At 45.3% G+C, this 23,236-nt stretch overlaps 1 protein-coding gene and 1 long non-coding RNA gene across 2 annotated transcripts in view; both read right to left on the reverse strand.

The window, feature by feature from the left end:
• MAP2K4 (mitogen-activated protein kinase kinase 4) overlaps positions 1-23,236 on the reverse strand; it is a 130,392-nt gene that overhangs the window by 77,042 nt on the left and 30,114 nt on the right. The window lies entirely within an intron of this gene.
• Positions 3,120-10,188, reverse strand: LOC121015886 (uncharacterized). Its single transcript, XR_005784028.1, has 3 exons — positions 8,558-10,188; positions 7,450-7,598; positions 3,120-5,441 (listed from the first exon to the last, which is right to left on the reverse strand). It is a non-coding gene; the product is annotated as an uncharacterized LOC121015886 (long non-coding RNA).

A 23,236-nucleotide genomic window follows, 5' to 3' on the forward strand; every position in this document is an offset into this window, starting at 1 on the left:
ATATATAAATAGCAGAAAACACACTCATGGAGAGAAAAGGTTTCCTGACTCCTAAGCTACACTCCTAAGGGGAAGAAAGGTTTCCTGACTTTTCCTGGAATACCGCTTTCTTGAGACTAAGGGACTGTGTTTTATCAGCAATGACTTCCAAATCTCTCTCATTTTCCCACTTCTCTGTGGATGATTTTCTACAGAGTATCCTTAGCTGCTTTCAGTGAATCCTCCATAGGATTCCGCCTTCAAGCACCTGATGACCCATCCGGGGAACTGAGCCAGCAGCCTCGGCCCGCCCCCCGTGGCAATTACCGCCAGCTGCCAGCCAACACCTGCCCTCCTCTTCTCGATAAGGTCTTCTTTATTCGGGGAAACACTACACGCAGCTAAAACGCTACACTTCCCAACTGCTATGGAATCACCTGCGCTCCCCCTCCCCCCTTTCCCGCCAAAATTCACGTCAAAGCCCTAACCCCCAGCGTGACTGTATTGGAGACAGGGCCTACAAGGAGATAATTATGTTTAAACGAGGTCATAAGGGTGGAGCCCTGATCGGATGGGACTAGTGTCCTTCTTAGAAGGACCCCAGCGGAGACAGGCTCTCCCCCACCCTCACGCTTGCACAAAGCAGAGGTCACAGAGCAAGATGGCGGCCACCAACGAGCCAAGGGAAGAATCCTCGGGACGAAACCTACCTGGTCGGCACCTTGATCTTCCCGGCCTCCAGAACTGCCAGCAATAGGCTTCTGTTGTTGGAGCCACCCAAGCTGTAGTATTTTGTTATGATGGCCCGAGCGGATGGAGAAGGCAAACTTCCTTGTGGTTAGAGGCAGTAGGATGAATGCAGTATTTGAAAGGAGCTGAGCTCGGGCGCCTGGGGGCTCAGTCGGCTCAGGGCATGATCTCGCAGTTCGTGAGTTCGAGCCCCACATCAGGCTCCGTGCTGACAGCTCAGAGCCTGGAGCATGTTTCAGATTCTGTGTCTCCCTCTCTCTCTCTCTCTCTGCCCCTCCCCTGCTGTGCTCTCTCTCTCTCTGTCTCTCTCTCTCTCTGTGTGTCCCAAAAATAAATAGATAAAAGGAGGTGACTCAGCCAGAAGGAAGGTCATGGGTTTTTTCTTCTCTTTCTCCCCCTTCTGGTTCTTGTTGCCTGGAATACTGGTGAGGACTGGAGTTCCAATCACCCTCAAGTCCCTTGAGAATAGAAACCATGTACTGAGAATGAGGGAGAAGAAAATTACGGCTCTCTAGACTCTGATGACCATGAAGCCATTTCACCAACCCTACGCCTACCTATCTCCAGACAACATCTCCAGAAGGAGAAATAAACTGTCTTACTTAAGCTGCTATCTGTCCTCACCACTGATGCTGTTGATATGCAAACTCATTTCCGGTTAATGCAGCCCCCAAGGACATCTTATTTCCCAGTGATTGTCACGGGAGGAGGTCCCTAGCATCTGGCAGTGGTGAAGAGGGAGGGAACAGGTGGAAGTCTGGTCACGACAATGACTGGGAAGTGCTATGAGCACTTAGTGGCTGAGGGTCAATGATGCTAAAATGGTTTCAAATCCACAGACCAGTTACAAACAGGCCAAGAACACTTCCCTGAATAAAGTCCTTAACTCTGGCATCCCTCATTTCTTACAGCCAGCCCTAATCATCCCTGTTCCCAGCGACTAGCAGTTTCAACCTCTAGGGCAAACATGCCCAGACAGACAGACAGACATACACATACACACACACACACACACACACACACACACATACACAGAGAGAGAGAGAAACCGACACAGATACTGTGGGCATCACAAATAAGTAGAATATGTGTGTTTTCTTTTACAAAACATGCAAAATGATGGGTAGAATGAATCCACGCAATACAGACCTTATTAAGACGCAAATGCGATATAAGAAAATTATTTTTTGAAATAAGGGGGACATCTTGTTACATGAAAATCTGAAAGCTGTCATTTCTGAGCCCACATGTTTGCAGTGAAGTCCTTTAGTGTACCCTCTTTGATCACCGACCCTCTGGACAGAAATGACCACTTTGTCTTTTCACTACTTACTGAACACTGAATCATCACTACCGCGTTTTCACTACCATCCTTTCACTGATTCGGACTGATGTGTACAAGTTTCTAAAATCCTACAGATTCCCCTCCCCCCCCCCCCAAAAAATAAAAAACTGTGACATGATGTTCCAGAGCATTCCTGAGACTGGACACTGGGAAAAGCTTTATTTCTATCTAAAGCGTCCAATAAAGCTGCCCGGCTTTGCACATAGGTGGGTGGACTTGTTCTTTGGAGAAATATAGCCAGCACGGCCACGGCTACCTGGGATGTCTCTAGTTCATCTTCCACCCCTACCCTCTGCTAAATCCAGAGGGCACCCTTCTGTGCTAATTCGGCAGCAGGATAAGTACTCGGACAAACGTAAAGGGTATAGGCTAAACTGTTAAGCGAGTGCCCACAGAGCCCCGTCCACAGCGCCCTTTTCCCTCACGCCCACCTAAAAGGTGATCAGGGGTGAGATCACTCTTTTAAGCCGCAGTTTGGTTTCTTACTCTTAGAGTTGGACTTTTTTTTTTTTGCCACTTGGCGAGCAAGTGTCTCTTCCTTGGTTAAGTCCCTGGGAGAACACCCCTGAGCCCTCCTGCCAAAGCTTTGTTTTCCTGCTGCTGCTTCTGCTAAGAGTTATTAGTATATGTTATTAACTTATCGACTGACTCTTGGTCCTGTGCTGTAAATATTTCTCCAGAGTGTGTTTACCTTCCCATTCTATTTATGAATTTATACCTGTAAAACATTCAGAAACGTGCATGCTCTCAAGTCGATCGTGCCATTTCACTCTGCCACGCAGTATCATTCAAGTTCACTTCCACGTGCAAAATGGACTTCCTTCCACCATTGCCTTTCCAGCTTCCTGCCAATGCCTTATTTTCTCACCTATCACCTAATCAATAATCCTGTTCCCTATTTATCCAAATTTGCTCTCCCCTCGAGATTTGCTGGGGACACCAGGGTGGCTCAGATGGTTAAGCGTCCAACCTCGGCTCAGGTCATGATGCTCCACAGTTCGTGGGTTTGAGCCCCGTGTCGGGCTCTGTGCTGACAGTGTGGCGCCTGCTTGGGATTCTCTCGCTTTCTGTCTCTCCCCACTCTCACTTTTTCTCTCTCTCAAAAATAAACTTAAAAAAAAAAATTTGCTGATCCTTTTTTATAAACATCATGATGTCTTCTACTGTATTAAGAATGCCGTAAGGTGCCGCGTTCAGAGGTGCTTTCTCAAAGTCAAGAAGACATTGCTTCCTAGTTCCAGAATGCTTGCTCCCGTCTCACAGGGAGGATACGTGTGGCACTCACGCTTGGGCCACTGTGGAGCATCAGGGACACAGACTTACTCTCACACTTGAAACAAGTAAAAAAACAGACAAAGTCTGAGATGGTCTTGAAGACACTGGACGTCAGGCATCAAAGGACAGTGAACACTGAGGCAAGAAATACACACGGTGAGCCTACGGCTGTCCCCAGCTTCCGGTCTGGAGGGGTCCACACACTGCGAGGGGACGGGGGACCAGGGGGACCGAGGCACCTCCTGGCAGTATCCTGGTGTTGAGCAGACAGATCTAGGTGTCTGAGGAGACCAAGGTAGCCAGAGTCTAAGAAGCAGAGTTCTGGGATAAGAGAGCGCTGCACAGAAAGAGAACCCCACAGATAGGCACGGAGCCCTCCTTGGACAGCACGCTCTTACAAAGACCCTACACTCGCCTGGGGAAAGAACCCCCCAAAAGGATTAGAGGGAACAATGCCCAGGCTGGAGCGGTACTCAGAACACCCACCAAAGCTGGTAAGCAAGAGTCAACAGGATCCAGCTGTTTCCAAGTAACTTAACCAAAGATTCGTAGGAATGCAAAAACACCTGGCACCCAAAGTCCGGCCTGCAATCTAAAACTCAGCAAGGATGCAGAGAAGCAAAATAAGATGGCCCAAAATGAAGAGAAAGATCAACCAATTCTAACTGAGTCAGAAATGGCAAAGATGCCAGAATTAGCAAAGACAATGAAACTGTGCTTACGACTCTATGGTGTGTGTTCGAGAAACTGAAGGGCAGACGAATACATCAGACAGATGTGGGATATACAAAAAGCAACGAAACCAAACGTCTAGACAGAAAAGCTAGAACAGGTCAGGAGGAAACTTTGGGGGTGGTAGGTATGTTCACTAACCTGCCTGGAGTGGTGCTTTCACAGGGTATACGCACGTCAAAACTTCCCAAACTGTACACTTTCACTACATACAGTTTATTATATGTCAACTATACCTAAGTAAGATTGATGGGAAAGAGAGAAAGAGACTGTCTTTGAGCCTCACTCTCCTTGTGGGAAAGGGATTTGTCCATCCCGTGTCTATATGTTCAAACCCTGTCTGTAGTTCAAGGCCCCGGGGCTCAGGGTATTCCCAATCAGAGCACACACTGCTCCAGAGGCAAATTCTCTCTTGATGTCCTTGTCCTCGAATTCCATACTCTTCAACGGACAGCAGCAAATCTAAGAATATAATCCTCAGTCTATTTTGCTACCACCACCCTTCTCTGCGTCCACGCTGCCCAGATGAAATGTACCTACATCCATCTGGCCTCCCTCCCGTTATTTTCTGGGACTTGCTAGTCAGGGGGGGAAGGCCTTGGGGTGGGGGAGGCACTCTGTCTCTTAAACTAATGGTTCAGAAGAGGCCACATTTTCTCCTGCGGTCTGCAGGAATGCCCTAAGAGAAATCCTCGGTAAATCTCTTCTTGATTCCTATAGAGACTCCACGTGGGATTGTCTTAATTTTCTGTGTTTCATATATCCATCCTTGTTTCTTAATAAATAGTTTAGCAGGATGCTGCTTCTCCTACAAATCTGAAATTGCTTTTACGAAGTCAGAACATTAGTTCCTGAAGCAAGTAACGAAGGACCAAGAATCTTAATCCCTTTTCATTCATAACCTGTAGCTAGCTGTGTGAACTGTCTTGTAAACTATGGAACATTCTCAAGCTCACCTTTATTATTCTGGGGCAGGGTGGGCATTTACCCAAACTAGTCAATGAGGAAAAAAAAAAAAAAGATTTTATAGATTTATCTACAGACACAATCTAAAGATTTATCAACAGACACACTTAGGAACACAGGCTATTTTATATAATATACCTACTTGAAACAGAGGGTATTTTTGAACCTCCTACAGTGCTTACATTTTAGCTTGTGTGAATTGTGATCAAACCAGCTTAATTTAATACCAGTCTAGGCTGTAGACCTTAACTCACTCTACTTCCTTATGTATACTCTAGGTGCCTACAGAAAAATAAAAAGGTAAATATCTAATTACAGTTGAATCTGGATCTTGCTGTGAAGAGAAGTCAGAGCACACAACTCAACATGTGTGCTAGTGAATGCACAAAATAGCCTGTGAAAGGAGAAGAGAAGAAAACATTCTTCATGCCCCCAGCTTCCGGACATCTCCGTTTGGGTTTCAGATGCACACAGTCACAGACTAACAGAATCGTCCAGGCTTGTCCTTCAGAAAACCCTGCCTGGAGGTCCTGGATTGGGTCCAGTGCTCTTCCTCAGCACCCACATATGCTAAAATCAGGAAACACCCAGTCCGGGGCCCCTGGGTGGCTCAGTCGGTTAAGCGTCCGACCTCGACTCAGGTCATGATCTCGCGGTTTAGGAGTTTGAGCCCCACATCCGGCTCTGTGCTGACAGCTCAGAGCCTGGAGCTTGCTTTGGATTCTAGGTCTCCCTCTCTCTGCCCCTTCCTCCCCAAAACTAAACATTAAGAAAAAAAAATTGGGAGGCCTGGGTGGCTGAGTCCGTTTAGCGTCCGACTTCAGCTCAGGTCATGATCTCACAGTCTGTGAGTTTGAGCCCCGCGTCGGGCTCTGTGCTGACAGCTCAGAGCCTGGAGCCTGTTTCGGATTCTGTGTCTCCCTCTCTCTCTGCCCCTCCCCCGTTCATGCTCTGTCTCTCTCTGTCTCAAAAATAAATAAAACGTTAAAAAAAAATAAAATAAAATAAAAATAAAAAAAAATAAAGTAGATTAGGCTAGTTTGGTACTTCTTCTTGGTGAGCCCTATTGTGGGTCCATATCTAACCGTTTGTGCTTAATTCTTCTGATAATTCCCTCTATCGAGCCAAACTCAGAGGTCTCCTTTGAAGGGGCACAGGGGAGGATACAGGCAACAGGCCAGGGTCCCTCAAGTCGCAGAACAAGGAGGCTTCTGTCCGCAGCTCGGGCACCCGGGCTGGAATCTCCCGTCTACGACCTGATTCTTCACGATGGGCGTGCATCGCTTCTTAAACGTTCCCAAGTACTCCCCAGTCTGCCTCAGGAAACATCCCACGGGAGCAAGGACACCGTGGCTTACTGATAGGAGGGGGACACCGCAGACCTCTCCTGCCCAGGCCAACACCTCCCGTTCTCCCACAACGACACACACCGCCCACCCGGAGTCCGGTCTCCAGTTCACAGCTCTGTCCACCGGCGTATCCACTCCACGCCGCGGCTCCTCCGCTCGCTAATCAAGTCTACTTATCTTCAAGCACCCACACGTACTCCCCACTGCCGTGATCTGGACAGGACTCTAATTCCCCAAAGCTCTGATTCTTCTGGGACCAAAATGCCAAATCCACTGTGTTGTTTCTCGGGGGCGGGAGCCAAGGAGAGACTGATAGGAGGCACTAGGTCCTGCCCTTCGTCAGCTTCCCGCAAATGTGGGGGTACTTTTTCTCCCAGATATTCTGAGACTATCTCTGCCCGGCGACTTCCCTTTGCATCACAGAGGCTGTCTGCTCCGATTTCAACTACGTCTCCACCACTCTGTTCTTGAAAAGTGAACGGAACGTCCTCTCCAGCAGGTCACGTCTATCACAAAGCATATGCTCCACGGGTTTCCAGAGGACACTTGCCAGGAGCCAGTCAGTCATTTTTTTACTTAGGTAATTTCTACACCCAATGTGGGGCTCGAACTCACGACCCCAAGATTACTACGAGTCGCGTGTTCTTCCGAATGAGCCAGCCAGGCGCCCTAAGGAGCTAGCTACTCTTATCACAAAACGTGCTCTGAGAACCCAAAACCCATTTCTCCAATACCACATGCACTGGGCTCAACTGGGGTCCCCCAACAACAGATTTATCTACCTCAGAAGGTGACCTTATCTTTACAGATACAATTAAGATAAAGATCTTGAGGAAAGGTCATCCTGGACTTGGGTGGGCCCTAAATATATTGGCAAGTGTCCTTATAAGAGACAGACAGGAAGACAGAGACACAGGGAGACACAGGGAGGAAATCCAAGCAAGGACAGAGGCGACTGGGGTCCTGCCACCTCCACCCCAGGAATGCCAGGAGGTACCAGGGCTGGAAGAGGGAAGGAAGGATCCCCTCCAAAGCCTGTAGAAGAAGCATCACCTTGCCAACACCCTGATTTCGGATTTCTGGCCTCCGAAACTGCGAGAGAATAAATTTCTGTCGTTTTAGTCTACCAAGTCTGTGGCAATTTGTTACAGCAGCCGTAGGAATCCAATACACCATCTAAACCACGAGTCAACAAACTTCTTCTGTAAAGAAACAGATGAACATTTTAGGTATTGCCAGCCCCTCTCTGTAGCAACTATGCGACCAAATGGGTGTGGCTATGTTCCAATAAAACTTTATTTATAAAAACTAGCAGCAGGGCCACATTTGGCTCCTGAGCTGTAGTTTGAGTACTACGGGAGTACTCAACTGTAGTTTGAGTACTAAATGAGACCTATCATTCAGACGATCTCTATCACATCTACTCGTTTTTCATATCCTTCCTCTTTCAACTTTATAATTATTCTCTGGAAGATAAGAAACTCCAGTAATGCACCCAAATCTTATAGTTTTATTTTCAAAATTTAAGCTCAAGATACATTTCAGGCTCTTTCTTAACCCTCACGGCCCCTCCTCCCCCCTATACACACATACACACACACACACACACACACACACACAAATCAACAGGCAGTGGAATTGGGGGTCTGTAACCCATCCCTGATTCTCTTGCCACACACGTAAATAAGTACACTAAAGAGGCAGCAGACCTCCATGCCTTGGGCATCCTTCCTATCTACGTATCCTTCCGAAAATGACAGCTAATTACCTGAACACATCTCTTCCTCCTGGGCATAAGAACTTGATCCCCCACCCGTGCCAGTGCCTACAGATTTTCCTTTGATAAATAAACATCTCCTGGTGCCCAGAACCTTCTATTATCTAATTAGGCATGTTTGAAGGCTTGAAGCATGTTTTCTCCTCTTCTTTCATGATCACATCCTTCCCCTTCATTTATCTTACTCTTGATTTCCTCCCAACGTTATCAAACATGTCTTTCTCTCCAAATTACTTATTCCTCCTTTTGCCCTGTAAGCAGCCTTGATTTTATCAAGCCGACGTACTCTAAAATGCCTCAAGCTGCTTTAATGCTCTCCTTGGCACATATGCATATATATAACTAGCATTCCTCCTAAGACAGGAAAATAAATAGAACACATACCCTGCACACCACTGCAACCGTTCTGTGTCCGTACTGTTAGCATCTCTAGATGAATACTGCTTTATGCATCCTTCTGCAATGCAGCTCTGTTAATTCCGGAAATTTCCACAGTAAACCCGGTCTGTCAGTTGCCATGGAAACTGCCTGCTTCCTGCCACTACTAACAAAATGAGTATGTTTGCTAAGACCTAAGATGAGGCAAAGGGAAGAACTGGAAAGGAAGGAAGGAAGGAAGGAAGGAAGGAAGGAAGGAAGGGAGGGAGGGAGGGAGGGAGGGAGGAAAAGACGTCCAAAAGAATTGCTCAAACACTCCAAATATAAATTTTCAAATTCTGATATTCATATGCAGTGAGGAGAAGACACGAATGACACAGATCTGCAGTGCCTTGAGCAGCACTGACATAGGGAGGAGAAAGCAATTTCCCACCACTAAGGAAAAGAGTAAGATTAGAGAGTATAAGACAAGCATCCACGGTGGCATCCTGTGGCTACAGGCAGCATATTCCCTACGAGCTGATGGCGTGTCAGCTGTACTCAGCGTTCACCATTAGCACAGTTTCTCTGGGCGGTGTTTCTTACACACAAAAGTTAAGAAAGCTGCCTTAGCTAAACCAACAGGTTACCAGTTTTCCTAAGATCCTCTCCCTGCCTGGGTCCCCATCTCCACGCGCGGCTACCTAACGCCTTTTCCCCACTAGTATGGAGGAAATCAGGGTCCTTACATGCAGATGTCAGGAGCAGGCATCGAGACAGCCACCTTACGAGGACTCTCAGAATATTAGGCACAGCTGACCACAATCGCTCCCACCTGCCCCTGGAAAAATTGCATGTCATGCTTCTGTGACATCACATGGAACGATCTGCTGCCTACCTCTCAAGCGTCTTTGTTTTCTCTGCCTGTCGCTTCTCTGCTGTCCAACCTCGACATGTTAGATTTCCTCAGGGCTCAGCCCGGGATCCGATTCTCTCATCGAGATACACTCTCTCCCCAGACAACATCAGCATCTACATGCCGACAGCTCGCAACCTTTAATTTCCAAGCTACCCCGTCTTCTCTAGGTACCAGACTTCCATTTTCAACACCACAGTGGGTGCTGTATTTACCCCTTGATCTCGCAGGATATTGCAGGGGCATCTCAAATCTGACATACCTCAAGCTGAACTCCTGTTCTTCTGTGCCCTCCCCCACAGACACTCCACGGCCGGTGGGCCCATTTCAGCAATGGCAGCTGAACCCATCATTCAACCCACAATTCTGGAAGTGACCAGGGACACTTTCCCATTTTCGCCACCGACATTCAAATTGTTTCTTGTTTTTGTTAATGCTTCCTTCAAAATTCCTTCACAAGCTCCATTTCCCTGTATGTCCCTGTCATCAACTAATATCATCACCCATCATGCCATAGCCACACTACCACCGCCTCATGAGGACTCCTGAATTCCTTTCTTGCCTCTCCACAATACATACTGCACACAGCAGCCAGGGTGATCGCACCGGGGTGTAAATCAGATGGTGCCACTCGCCTGCTCATAACCCTTTGTTAGCTTCCCACTCCCTTTGGGTTTTTCTTTTATTTTTAAGTTTATTTATTTTGAGAGAGCTAGTACGAGAAGGGGAGGAGCAGAGAGAGAGGAAGCGAGAGAACCAGAAGCAGGCTCCTTGCACTATCGGTGTGGAGCCCATGGTGGGGCTCGATCTCACGAGCCGCGAGATCATGACCTGAGCCGAAATCAAGAGTCTGTCACTTGAATGACTGCGTCACCCAGGCGCCCGCACCAACTTGCAAATGCCATCCCAAGTGGTTACCTACAAGGCCACGTGTGATCGGGCCCGTGACTCTCTCTCCACCCTTAAATGCACTTCTCCTTCTTGTTTTCTGATCAAATTGGCATCTCTTTGTTTCCCTGAAAAGCTGAATCTTTTCCACCTTGATACGTTGCCTCTTCAAATACTTGCAATTCCCTGCACTTGGAATGCCCTCAGCAGCCCCCTTCCCCAAATCTAGTAAGAACCTGCCCGGGCTCAGAAGCCTTCAGTGACAACTTGTTCGTCTCCATGCCGAACCAAGCCCCTCATATGCTCTCAGCTGGCCCTTTTCCTGGAACAGCATGAATACTACCTGTAATTACACACACACACACACACACACACACACACACACACACACACACGCTGAATGTGTCATCCCAACACCTGAAGCTTCATTAAGTAGCAGCAGAATCTCCTTTTTTTCAACATGAAATACCCAGTGTCCACCGTAGTATCTGGTAGATGGTGGCATTCAACAAACAGCTGCTGAAAGTCTAATAGAACGTGCGTGGGGTTGGTCTCTGACAGCTACCAAGTCAGCTGCTCATAAAGCTCCGAGGCACTCCCTGGACTCTAGGAGATACCCCGTAACCTAAGCTCCCCCTCGTTTTACATCCACTCAAACCCCAACACATGGAGGAACACACCACTGACATCTGACTTCGGCAGCTCCTAGGTCAGGACAGAGGCGACGGTAACCGTCCGCGGGAACCTACAATGCTTCTCTGGTCGATGGTCCCCAACCACAGGCAATGTTGCACTTGTACCTCGAGGGTCACATGGCCACATCTGGAGATTCCCTGTACTTGAAACAACTAGGTGGCTGTTCCTCCTGGGGGGGAGGGGAGTGCTACTGGCATCTGGTGGGGGGAAGCCAGAGTTACCGGGAAGCACCCCACAGTGCGCAGCCCAGCCTCCTGCCTCCTACACCAAGAACTATCCCGTCTACAGCATCAATAGCGCCAAGGTGGAGAAGAAACAGCTACTCCCACAGTCTTGGAAGATAGGAGTAGGGCCCAACACTGTCAATCTGGGCACCTGTCTGGCTCAGTCGGTGGAGTGTGTGACTCTTGATCTCAGGGTTGTGAGTTTGAGCCACATGTTGGGTGTAGAGATTACTTAAGAGCTTAGGAGGGGCACCGGGGTGGCTCGGTCAGTTAAGTGTCCAACTCTCGACTTTGGCTCAGGTCACGATCTCATGGTTCAAGCCCCGCGTCAGGCTCTGTGGCGACAGTGTGGAGCCTGCTTGGGATTCTTTCTGCCCCTCCCCTACTTTCTCTCTCTCTCTCAAAAGAAACATTAAGAAGAAAATTTAGGGGTGCCTGGGTGGCTCAGTGAGTTAAGCATCTGACTTTGGCTCAGGTCATGATCTCGCAGTTCCTAGGTTCAAGTCCTGTATCGGGCTCTGTGCTGACAGAGCCTGGAGCCTGCTTCAGATTCTGTGTCCTCCTCTCTCTCTGCTCCTCCCCCTCTCTCTCTCTCTCTCTCTCTCTCTCTCTCTCTCTCTCTCAAAAACAAAACATTAAAACAATTTTTAAAAATTTTAAATAAAATCTTTAAAAAATATTTCTATATATAACATTTTACCAGCACAAAGTTGTTTTTTAAAGTATTATTTTTAATTAAAAAATGAAGGGGCACCTGGGTGGCTCAGTTGGTGAAGCATCCTACTTCAGCCCAGGTCATGATCTCACGGTTTGTGAGTTCGAGCCCCGCGTCGGGCACTGTGCTGACGGCTCGGAGCCTGGAAGCTGCTTCAGATTCTGTGTCTCCTCTCTCTGCCCCTCTCCCGCTCATGCTCACACACACACTCTCTCTCTCTGTCAAAAATAAATAAACTTAAAAAAATGAAAATAATCTAAATGGTTATCAGTAAGGAACTAATTACATAATTACATAATTGGTATATAATTACATAATACATCAATTCAAATGTAATGAAAGAAAAAACTGATTTCTGAAAATGAATGTGCTAATTTAGAAATACATTTTCAAGATGTACTAAGTGAAAAATCAAGCCACAAAGTAGGGTACTAAATGGCTTTTTGAATAAATATTTTCAAGAATTACATAAATTATTATATATTTTGCTATTTGAACAAGTTTTTCTATAAGGACATACTACACTTAAAAGGGTTTTATCTTGGGGCGCCTGGGTGGCTCAGTCAGTTAAGCGTCCGACTTCAGCTCAGGTCACGATCTCACCGTCCATGAGTTCGAGCCCCGCGTCGGGCTCTGGGCTGATGGCTCAGAGCCTGGAACCTGCTTCTGATTCTGTGTCTGCCTCTCTCTCTGCCCCTTCCCCGTTCATGCTCTGTCTCTCTCTGTCTCAAAAATAAAAAAAAAAACTTAAAATTTTTTTTAAAAACAAAGGGTTTTATCTTTAGAGAGAACTACGTACCAAATGAATTCTTTCACCAGAAGCATATACCACTCATTTTTTAAACGGTAACATGAACTTTCTGGATGGTAACATTATGAGCCATTTTGATTTTCTTCTTTAAACTTTTCTGAAAGGAAGGATGGAAGAAAGGAAGGAGACAGACTTGTAAACGGTCTTTTTATTTATTTATTTATTTTGAGAGAAAGAGAGCATGAGCAGGGGAGGGACAGAGAGGGAAAGAGAGAGAGAATTCTAAGCAGGCTCCACACTCAGCTCAGAGCCTGAAAGGGGCTCGATCCCACGGCCCCGGGATAACGATCTGAGCTGAAATCAAGAGGCGGATGCTCAACCGACTGAGCCATCCGGGTGCCCCGAGATTTACTTTTTTTTAAGTAATCTCTACACCCACTGTGGAACTCATACTGACAACCCCAGGATCAAGAGTTGCACGCTCTGCGGACTGCACCACCCAGGCACCGCTCTAGAGCCCAATATAGACAACCTGTCCCCACACTTTGTTCTAGGGGACTCCCGCTATTCAGGGGTACGCTACACCCGCTGTGACTCCACAGATGCTATAGATTAATCTTCAAATTACATTAAAAATTTCCATCTAGGTTTGTCTCAAACATCATGACACGGGAAACCACGTGGGCAGGAATAAAATCCGTCACCATACCGTTCCACGAGCCTAAGAGTTGAATTCAATAAAAACAGTGTTCGTACCCTTACCAAGTGATTGTTGAAACACATACGGGCTTTGAAAACAAAGACAGAAAAACACAGGTACCATTCAATGAGAGTAAATAATAGACTCAGCATTTTTACTGTTAGTCTTCTGCCATCTTTTTTTTGTTTTTTAATTGAAGTGTGGTTTCCAAATGAAATGCAGAAATCGTAAGGATACAGTTGGCCGAGTTACCAAACACACACACCCGTGTATCTCACACCTGAACAAGACGGAGAAGATCCCACCACACCAGGAATGCGCCATGCCCGTCCGGCCCCTCCACAGACACTGTTCTGATTTCCATCACTTTGTCTAGAATTTGATACAGATCGAATGAAACAGTGTTCCCTTATGCCTGACTTCTGCTCAGCATTTCTGAAGATTCATCAAGCAGGCTGCGAGCCTCAGTACTTTGTTCCTTTTGGTTGTTGAAAAGTATTTCACTGATTAACATGCCACATATTATCCATTCTTCCATCACGGGATACCTGGGTGGTTTCCAGTTGGAGGGCCATTATAAATTGAGTTTTCATGAACCTTCACATGCAAGTCTTTCTGAGGACACTCTTATCTTAAGTAAATAACAAGAAATAGAATTTGCTGACTTACGGGGTAGGTGTGCCCTTAAGTGACTATCAAAGATTTTTCTGAGGTGCTTGTGCCATTTTCTTTTTTTTTTTTTTTTAATTTTTTTTCAACGTTTTTTATTTATTTTGGGGACAGAGAGAGACAGAGCATGAACGGGGGAGGGGCAGAGAGAGAGGGAGACACAGAATCGGAAACAGGCTCCAGGCTCCGAGCCATCAGCCCAGAGCCCGACGCGGGGCTCGAACTCACGGACCGCGAGATCGTGACCCGGCTGAAGTCGGACGCTTAACCGACTGCGCCACCCAGGCGCCCCACTTGTGCCATTTTCTACTTCCCCCATAATATTTGAGAATTCTGGTCATACGTACTTGTTAATATACTGTGTGGCCTTTCAAATTGTATCCATTCTGGTGGGTATGTAATAACGTAAGATAACAGAAGAAATATATCTTGGTCTCCACTCCCAGCTCCTGGCACAAAGCTTCTCGAACGCTTGTAGTTTCAGGGGCACCTGAGTGGCTCAGTCATTTAAGCGTCTGAGTTTGGCTCCGGTCATGATCTCGCGGTTTGTGGGTTCGAGCCCCGCATCAGGCTCCGTGCTGACAGCTGGGAGCCTGGAGCCTGCTTCGAATTCTGTGCCTCCTTCTCTCTCTGTTCCCCTCCCCCACTCGTGCTGTCTGTCTCTGTCTCTCAAAAATGAAAACATTAAAAAAAAAAAAAAGTTTTAAAACCCTTGTCATCTCCTAAATGATATGAACACTAGCAGCATAGAGGACATTGCATGGCTCCTGGGAGGGACTGGTCACCAGAAATCCCAAGCCGGGATTAGAAGTTTAGAATTCTCAGGCCCAGCGCCCATCCTCCAGAGAGCAGAGACGGGCTGGAAACAGAGTCCCTGATTCATCTCACCTGTGTGACAAAGTCCCCACAAAATCCCAACAGGAAGGGGTTCCAAGGGCTTTCAGACCGGTGAACACGTGCACCCCAGGAAGGAGAGGAGATGTACACCAGCTCCTCAGGAACTCTGGTGCCTGCAACCCTTCCAGACCTCTCCCTGGGTATCTCTTCATCTGGCTGTTCGTCCGTATCCTTTCGGTAAACCTAGGCGCCACCCCTGTCGCTCTCTCTGGCTCTCACTCTCTCTCTCAAAATAAATAAATAGACTTAAAAAAAAAAAAAAAAAACACCAAGAGCTCAGTGGAAGGAAAGAAGGAAGGAAGAAGAGAAAAGAAAAATAAAACCAAAGCAGAAAAGTGAGATCTGAGACACTGGGGGGAAAGCCCACTCTGTGGTCACCCACAAAGGAAAAACCAGGTCACATTCCGAAGCTCAGAACCGTCATGGCACATAGGTTCTTAACAGTAACCCTGCAAGTCCGGAAGCCTGGAGCAGCACCTTCCAACTCTGAAGAACAATTTCTACCCCAGAATCCTAAGACCGACAAAGCTATTAATCTAGCAGGAGGGTGAGATAAAGGCATTTTCAGACATGCAAAGACCCCAAAACCCTACTTACTAGGAAAGAACACTTATCTCAGGAAGCTGTTGGAAGATATACTCCCTCAAAATGGAGGGAAACTAAATCACAATGAAAGAAAGAGAAAGAGAATGAAAAGGAAAAGGAAAGAGAAAAAGAGAAGAGAGGGAAGGGAAGGGAGGGGAGGGGAGGGGAGGGGGGGGGAGGGGAGGGGAGGAGGGGCAGCTGGGTGGCTCAGTCGGTTGAGCATCTGACTCTTAATTTCGGCTCAGGTCATGATCCCAGGCTTGTGGGACTGTGCCCTACATCGGGCTCTGAGCTGACAGCACAGAGCCCACTTGGGATTCTCTGTCTCCCTGTCTCTCTGCCCCTCCCCTCCTCGCTCTCTCTCTCTCAAAATAAATAAGCACTAAAAAAAATACACCTCTGAAAGAAAGAGAGAGAGAGAGATAGGGAAGGGGGGGAGGGAGGACATGACTCCCAAAGACAGGGAATCAAAATCAGATTTTGATCAGGAGAGTAATACAGGCATTCACAAACCACTGCCAACAGCCATGAAGCAGGCCTAACATGCAACCACTCCAGATTACAGCAAGATTAGGGATGATAGACAACTCTTAAAAAGAAAGAAAAAAAAAAGAAAAAAGAAAAACACTGAGTGATCATCTACTCTTTCACGTTGAGAGGAGATTCATGGTGAACCATTAAATGAGGCAATTATTAATTCTGAGGAAAACGAATCTGCTCAAGATCAGAATGTAATCACACTCAGTGGTAAGTAATAATAAAAAAGAACACTCTGAAAAGATAGGATGTTTCCTTTAAGCAGCTTAATTCCTTATTCATAGGTAAGTTTCCAGAAACATGCCCGTAACACAAAGGCAAAGGACCTCTATAACACTCTGAACTGAATCGGAACCCAGTCTTGCTGCCTTATCAGAAACAGTTGGAAAGCTCAGGAAAAGCAAAACAAAAAACAAAGCAAGACAAAAAACACAAAAACAAAAAACAAAAAACCTAGGCATTTCTTTAAAGAACACGGTTCTACAGCTCTATAGGTTAAAAAAAACCAGGGACACCTTTCAATGTGTGCCTAAGTCTCTGATTCAAGAAACAAGATGCTTGAAAATGCCAAAACTAAATTCATCTTTAGTAAACAAGCAAGTCAGCACATTTACTATTAATTTCTTTAAATGAATATTCCAGAACTAACTTCAATATCTTAGCTATACACATCCAGCTTGAGGAAAATTATACTAGTGAATCTCCAGGTGGGGGGGGGGGAGGGGGGGACGACACACAGAGAATCAGTCCAACCACAGCTATGACCACTATGCTCAGTTGAAAATCACATCTCCCATGAAACACTAACTTTAGGAAATGTGCCACAACCATCAGGTGCACCGAGGTAGGATGTGGGACTGAGGAATAGATTGCATGCCTCTGAACTTTAAGAAGTACAATAATGCAAGTTCTAGAAGACAATCTCACACGACAGGATTATTTACTAGAGTCAAAAGGTAGAAATGCCTACATGTCCATCTGTATGAACGGATAAACAAAATGCCGTATATAAATACAACACTATTCAGCCTTGAAAAGGAAATTCTGGGGCGCCTGGGTGGCTCAGTTGGTTAAGCGTGTGACTCTTGGTTTTGGCTCAGGTCATGAACTCACGGTTCATGAGTTCGAGCCCCGCATTGGGCTCTGTCCTAATGGCTCAGAGCCTGCTTGGGAATTCCCAAGAGGGATTCTCTCTCTCTCTCTCTCTCTCTCTCTCTCTCTCTCTCTTCTCCTTCCCCGCTCATGTTCTCTTTCTCTCTCAAAATAAATAAAACTTTAAAAAGGGGCGGGGGGGGGGATTCTGACACACATAACATGGATAGAGTGTGAAGACATTATGTTGAGTGAAATAAGCCAGACACAAAAGAACAAATATTGTATCATAACTCTACTTATATGAGGTACCTAGAGTGACCAAATTTAGAGACAAAGTAGAACCAAGGCAGGCAGGAGGAGAAACGTGGAGTTAGCGTTTAATGAACACAGTTTCAATTGAGAAGATGAAATCAAGTCCTGGAGATGGATGGCAGTGATGCCTGCACAAAAATGTGAATATACTTAATGCCCCTGAGCTGCACATTTGGAAATGGTTAAGATGCTAAATTGCATGTTATGTATATTTGGCACGGGGAGTCAGAAAGAAAAAGTTTCCAGCAGTAAATCTAAACCAGCCAAAAATTAAAAGATCCCATCATATTTAATACACTTGGTGTTTTAAATTTTGGAGTACTAGTTTGTAGCTATAAATATTTCTACCACGACTGCCATTTTGTGAAAGTACTCCAGCACAGAAGTTACTAGGCCTGCATCAAAAAATGTCAGAGATGGGGGAAAACTTTGCAGCTCATGTAGACTCATGGTTTTCACACTTAGGAGCTGAGCAGAGATGTCCCAGGGACTGTTTTGGAGAAAGGACAGGCAAGACTACAGAGACCTCTCCCAACTCACACACACTTAGCCCCCCGGGCTTTTCCATAACCTCTGATTTGAAGAAAGCACACACCTGGGTGAATTCTTACCCTTCCTGCCCCAATTTACCATGTACAAGAATGGAAGTCGCTATGCGAATTCAACACCTGAATTGCGATCAGAGTGCCACATGACACATTCAAGGTCACAGGGATAATGTTGTAAGGATAGAAACCAGGTCTTCCAACATTAACTAAAATGGTTAATCCAAGATAATAAAGTTTAAAAGACAAAGTTTCCACAATTTAACCAGCAACAGTGGCTAGATGATTTATTTTTTATTATTTATTTATTGTGGGGAGAGCGTAAGCAGGGGACGGGTAGAGAGAGGGAGACCAAGGATCCAAAGAGGGCTCTGCGCTGACAGGCTGACAGCAGTGAGCCCAATATGGGGCTCAAACTCATGAACGGCAAGATCATGACCTGAGCTGAAGTTGGACGCTCAACTGACTGAGCCACCCAAGTACCCCCACGGCTACATAATTTCTAATTGCTATTCTATGCTTTACTGTAAAGCTCTACTGAGTAGGTTTACCATGAAATGACAAACACCACTAGCTATTAACTAGCTTTAAAACTTCTTTCAGGGGCGCCTGGGTGGCGCAGTCGGTTAGGCGTCCGACTTCAGCCAGGTCACGATCTCGCGGTCCGTGAGTTCGAGCCCCGCGTCAGGCTCTGGGCTGATGGCTCGGAGCCTGGAGCCTGTTTCCGATTCTGTGTCTCCCTCTCTCTCTGCCCCTCCCCCGTTCATGCTCTGTCTCTCTCTGTCCCAAAAATAAATAAAAAACGTTGAAAAAAAAATTTAAAAAAAAAAAAACAAAAAAAACTTCTTTCAAACGACTCCTAGTGTCCCAGAGCACAAACTGAGCCTTTTAACATTCAAATGTCATAAAAATAAATGAGATCCCAGAGACCTTCTTGGTCTCAACAAAGAGATTCTTTTAAACGTGGAATATATGGTTTCGAACCGCTTAGCTCAAGCCCCCAAATATATCTGTACTCGGCATTATTTCTAATATGTATTCTTTTGAGCTAGTGTTTCTTCTTGTACAATTCTGATATGTTGTGAGGATAAAAGGGCTGTTCTTTCAGGAAAACAATTGTATTTGGTGCATTCTCAGTGGTTCTGTGCTCGACGAGCACTCACACATTACTCAGTGCGATGGAAGCAGAGACCTCACAGGAGAATATCTACTGTTGTTCGTGTCCGATTTATATACACAACATGACTGTAGCACAAGCCTGCCACATTTATAAGAACACCGTGGGGTATCAGAGGGGGAAAAACCTACACTTCCTGTTCAGGTTTCTCCTCACTCTCAAAGGACGCACAAGAAAAGTACAATTTAAAAAAAAAGGAAATAAACAATGAAGAAACTGAGAGATTCCAGCAAATTTCTGAAGGTCTGAAAGCAGACACAAATGTGTAGACAAAGCAAAACTAATCACCTCTAAAAGAAGGGACTCTAGTTTCAAAGACATCAGTCAATTGTAGTACAGGACCTTGTTTAGATCCTGCTTCAAAGTATTTAAAAAAAAAAATGATGAAGTAATTCACTTACATGATGATATTAAAGATTTATTCTACTGAATGTAATAATGGTATTGTGACTGTGCTTTTTTTTTTTTATTTTTTTTATTTTAAAGTTTTTTTTTTCCCCAACATTTATTTATTTTTGGGACAGAGAGAGACAGAGCATGAATGGGGGAGGGGCAGAGAGAGAGGGAGACACAGAATCGGAAACAGGCTCCAGGCTCCGAGCCATCAGCCCAGAGCCTGACGCGGGGCTCGAACTCACAGACCGCGAGATCGTGACCTGGCTGAAGTCGGACGCTTAACCAACTGCGCCACCCAGGCGCCCCTTGACTGTGCTTTTATAAAGGAGTCCTTTAGGGCACCTGGGTGGCTCAGTCGGTTGAGCGTCTGACTTTGGCTCAGGTCATGATCTCACGGTCTGTGAGTTCGAGCCCCGTGTTGGGCTCTGTGCTGACAGCTCGGAGCCTGGAGCCTGCTTTGGATTCTGTGTCTCTCTGTCTGTCCCTTTCCCACTTGTGCTCTCTCTCAAAAATAATTAAAAACGTTCCAAAAGAATTTTTAAAAAAAGAAGTACATCCTGAAATACTTATAGATAGAATAACATCTGAGGTTTGATTAAAAATAAGGAAGGTGGAGAAATAGATAAAAACAGTATTGGCCACATTAACCACTAAAACTTCTATGTATTTGTCATACAGATAAATACATACAGATTCATCTATAACTCTCTACTTCTAGATATGCTTGTAACTTTCCATAATAAGGGGTTAAAAAAAAAAACAGTAATAGGGGCGGCTGGCTGGCTCAGTCAGTAGAGTGTGCAACCCTTGATCGCAGGGCTGTGAGTTTGAGCCCCATGTTTCAGATTACTGAAAAGTAAAATCTTAAAAAAAGACGACGACGACGACGACGACGACGACTTTCCTTGTGGGGGAGGAACAGTAATAGAGAAAACTACCACCCATAACACATTGGGAGGGAAACACTCAGCAGAGAGGAGAAATAAACAATAGTCCCAAAAGAATCATAGAGAGGATCCAAAGTTGGAAGGTATGAATGCCTAGAAGCAGAAAATTTCATTAAAATTCTTTCTGTAAGAAAGGTCCAGTTGGTTCCTCCTTTTCTCTCTACCTCCCCCCACCCCCCCCCAAATGGGAAGAAAGCATGTCTTTAAAGAAAATAAACATGCTATCTGAGGAGAAAAAGGCCTCTAATGGTGAATGTTGGCTCTACTCACTCTGGCATCTGAATATTCCTGGCCTGACAGCCAGTTCTCAGACCATTCACAGAATACTCACCTGTATCAGAGTGACCCATCAGCCTTCTAATTTCCTCACTCTCAACTATCAATGGACAACCAAGAATTACAAGACACATGTAAATAAACTAACACAAAGAAGAAAGACAAAGGAAAATAAAACTGACACCCTGAAGAAATGGATTGCCAAGAGGACAGAAAAGAACCTTAAAATTCCAGATAAAGTAGGTGTGCCTGGGTGGCTCAGTCAGTTAAGCGTCCGACTTCAACTCAGGTCATGATCTCGTGGTTTGTGGGTTCGAGCCCCATGTCAGGCTCTGTGCCAACAGTTCCAAGCCTGAAGCCTGCTTCAGATTCTGTGTCTCCTCCTCTCTCTGCCCCTCCCATGCTCATGCTCTATCTCTCTCTGTCTCTCAATAATAAATAAATGTTAAAAAAAAATTTTTTTTTAATTCCAGATAAATTAAGAATAAGATACTAAAGATGGCTCAGTCGTTTAAGCATCCAACTTCGGCTTAGGTCATGATCTCACGGTTCGTGGGATCGGGCCCCGCATCGGGCTCTGTGCTGACAGCTCAGAACCTGAAGCCTGCTTCAGATGCTGTGTCTCCCTCTCTCTGACCGTCCCCCGTTCATGTTCTCTCTCTCTCTCTCTCTCTCTCTCTCAAAAATAAATAAAACATTAAAAAAAAAAAAGAGTAAGATACAAAGAAGAAGCCACAATCCACTCATGGAAATTAAAATCAAATGCCAAAATAGAAAATTTCATAGAAGGATCAGTAAATAAGGGAAATCTAGGGTACAGAAAAAGAAAACAAAAAGATAAAAAACACATGAAAGAAAAATCAAAGACCCAGGAAATTCAAAAGGTCCAACATCCAAACAACAGGAGACTAGGAAATACATGAAGGAATTGATCAAAACAAAAGCAGAAATTTTCTCAGAAACAGATACCTGAACTAAATAAAATGGTTCCTCCATGCACAGAAAGATGATCCAGACCTAGATAGATCTTCATATAACTATAGAACAGCAAGAATAAAGGAAAAAAATGCTAAAAGTTTCCAGTGATAGAACTAGGTAATCTACAAGTAACATCTGTGCTATAATTAAACAGACTACACACAGTCCCCAAAACTTATCTGTACTTACACTCACCAGAATGTCATTCTCCCTTCTCTGCCCATCTTTCAAAACCCAATTCAAATCTTGCTTCTTTGTGAAAGGTTTCACCAAGTTGTTTATCCGAAAGTGATCTTATCCCCTCCTGCACCATTCATTTGACACTCAATCTGTATTACTTTATGCCTCATTTCTTGAATCTCTACAGCCAACTGTTATTTCTTACAATTTTATTTGAACTGTTGGTTCCCAGAAAATAAGGACACAGTTTTAAAATTTTAAATCTTACATGCCAGATGGATGTGAGAGTAGCTCCTGGGAGCTACATCTCTCAACTTCATTAGTTGCTTATACTTCACCTTATCTTTTCCTAAATTCAAGATCAAGTTCTCTATTTATATCTATAACTAAAGTTAAAGGGGAAAAAAAAGAGTTCAAGCAAATTTTAGAAGGAGGTAACACATATAAATGGCACAGAGGTAGCTTTCTCAAATCCCCACACTGCAAGTAACCAACAGTGGTTCTTTAGTGCCCGATGGTGCACAACCCAGAGAAAGAGCACAGAAGGATCCCCTTATGGAAGGGTGTAGGGAGTCAGAAGACATAACTTGCCCTACATACTGAAACAATGGTCTTAAGGGGTGCCCGGGTGGCTCAGTCGGTTAAGCGTCCAACTTCGGTTCAGGTCATGATCTTGCGGTTTGGGAGTTCGAGCCCCGCGTCCGGCTCTGTGCTGACAGCTCAGAGCCTGGAGCCTGCTTCGGATCCCATGCGTCCCTCTCTCTGTGCCCCTCCTCTGCTCACATGCTTTCTCTCTCTCTTTTGCAAAACAATAAACAGGTTGAAAGGATGGTCTTTGACCAATATCAATGCTAGTAGTTTCACCTGTTCCTCATCCACATAATAACAGGCCAGCGCAGTAAGAAAATTAAAACAAGGTCCGGGTCTAAAATGTTTACACCCCAGAACCAAAATCTTAAGATTCTATCATTAAATAGAATAAACACTTCTGATTTATAGAATAAGAATGCTTATTACCATGTCCTCTCAAACTTTTAACACCTGCTGGGATGAGACAAGGGATAAGAAACCTAGCTGGTTATAAGGATATTATAAAGTGGTAGGTTTAAATAAAAAAAATGATGGACCCAAATTTTGGAAGAAAGCTTTTTTTTTCACCCTGTTTACCGTTCACACACACACACACACACACACACACACACACACACACACACACACGATT

This window comes from Herpailurus yagouaroundi, unplaced genomic scaffold, assembly GCF_014898765.1.
Source record: "Herpailurus yagouaroundi ecotype Mexico unplaced genomic scaffold, PumYag 208, whole genome shotgun sequence".
Classification (NCBI taxonomy): domain Eukaryota; kingdom Metazoa; phylum Chordata; class Mammalia; order Carnivora; family Felidae; genus Herpailurus; species Herpailurus yagouaroundi.